This window comes from Liolophura sinensis, chromosome 8 (genome assembly GCF_032854445.1).
Source record: "Liolophura sinensis isolate JHLJ2023 chromosome 8, CUHK_Ljap_v2, whole genome shotgun sequence".
NCBI lineage: Eukaryota > Metazoa > Mollusca > Polyplacophora > Chitonida > Chitonidae > Liolophura > Liolophura sinensis.
The window spans coordinates 57488445-57490835 of record NC_088302.1 but is presented as its reverse complement, the minus strand read 5'-3'; positions in this window follow the sequence as shown (position 1 = coordinate 57490835).

Genomic DNA, 2391 nt, shown 5'->3' with positions numbered 1-2391 from the left:
GACAAGTAAAAACATCTTGTTTTGTTGTCTTGATGGATGTTCTGCATGAATCTAGCCATGCAGACGTGTTATGAAATTTCATACTAAATTCCTAAAATTAAAGCAGAAGTACCTATAAGCTAATTCATTAGATTGCTCTTTGATCTTGCCTGTACATGCGTGTTGTAGGACAGGCTGATGCCCCATTCCGGGCATCATCTTTGACCAAGAAGTACTGCAAGTCTTCAGTTCAAGCTTGCTTACGTGTAAAGCATTATAATACAGGGGCAATCCTTGATTCCTTGTGTATAAATTTATAAAACGTATAAATTTATACTGTAAATTGCAAAATTCATGGCTTGGTGCATTTCGTAGTTTGTTGTAAGATCTTGTGGAAGGGTGGTATCTCCAGAAATATTCCACGTGTTAAGCTCAAGCTTTGCATACATGTGAAGCACAAGAACACAAAGGGGATGTTATGTCACTGATGCTGTGTGTGTTAATTACTTTAACTTACAAAATTCATGATAGTCTCTCTTCTTGTGTATTGGAATCCAGGGTAAACGTCGAGGGTACTATTTGAAGTACGGTGAAGTTTGCGTTCATGCGTCTCTTACATGTACAAATTAGCATTTTGTTAGCCTTGCTACCTAATCCATTTTCCAATGATAGGAATTTTATGGTTTATTGGGTGCAGACCAGTGGATTTGGTCTACATTTATTCCTTCCGTCTCTAAACTCTGCGGGACCTCCGTGGCAGCGTAATGACCGGCCGTAAGTGGGAAGGTCTGCCAACAACCTGCGGATGGTCGTGGGTTTTCCCCGGGCTCTGCCCGGTTTCCACCCACCATAACGCTGGCCGCCGTCGTGTAAGTGAAATATTCTTGAAAACACCAATCAAATAAATAAATCAATCTAAACTCTGCTGTTGCAATACATGAACAATCTGCATTCATAACACATTCCAGATGAAATTGTATCACGAGCACGTTTGTACAAAGGAATGTGATTGGTTCAACACCATCTACATAAAAGATGCTAAAAATACTATCAAGGCTGTTTGCTCTTCCATCTTGAACTGGCATGACATTTCCATTGGTCCCGTGAAAGTCACTTCAGCTAATAGTTCAGTATCATTGCACATGGTGAGATTTTCACCTCATCAGTCCATAAAATATCAAACATGCTATATATCTGTGACACGGCTTTGAGAGGAAGAAATCTCACCACAAACACCCCACACACAAAGGGCAAACAGCCTAGAGAGTATTTTTTCTCAGCTGTTAGCTCTCGTTTGCGGTAAGCTTAATGATTAGAGTGTCCATCTTAAAGTCAGGAGATCTGGGATCATCCCAAAAAGAGACATAATAAATGGTGCTTGTTGCTGCCTCGCTGGGCGCTCAGCACCAAGAGGTCAGAGCAAGGAAACCAGGCTGGTTGGCCCCTGGGTCAATACAATGGGACTTAGTGGTGTGCCATGTTTGGTGTGTTCGGCATGATACTTCAGGGATGGCAGCACTTAGGACTGGTCCTTCCACAAGACCTGCCTTTGTGCACCTAATGACTCCTTGTCATTCTACCATTGAAAAAATCTTCCTTTCAGCCCAAGCATACACAGACAATGTTCCAACAATGATCATGATGAAATTTCTACCCGCGAAGAAAATGTCACAAAATGGGCATTTTGACAATGATAAAAGAAATCAACACATACACTTACTGAAAGGTTTATTCTTTTCATTTGGTTGTCCGGGCCAAGACCGCTGTAAACATGCACATCAGAGACGCTCTTTATGTTCTATAAACCCATACAGATCCATCTGAGCCAGTGCTCACAAACCCTTACACATCCATCTGAGCCAGTGATCACAAACCCATACAGATCCATCTGGGCCAGTGCTCACAAACCCATACAGATCCATCTGGGCCAGTACTCACTAACCCTTACAGATCCATCTGGGCCAGTGCTCACTAACCCTTACACATTCATCTGCGCCAGTGCTCACAAACCCTTACACATCCATCTGAGCCAGTGATCACAAACCCATACAGATCCATCTGGGCCAGTGCTCACAAACCCTTACACATTCATCTGCACCTGTGCTCAAAAACCCATACAGATCCATCTGGGCCAGTACTCACTAACCCATACAGATCCATGTGGGCCACTGCTCACAAACCCTTACACATTCATCTGGGCCAGTGCTCACAAACACGTACACGTCCATCTGGTCCAGTGATCACAAACCCATACAGATTCATCTGGTCCAGTGATCACAAAACCTTACACATTCATCTGGTCGAGTGATCACAAACCCATACAGATCCTGCTGGGCCAGTACTCACTAACCTGTACATATCCATCTGGGCCAGTGCACACAACCCCATACAGATCCATCTAGGCCAGTGCTC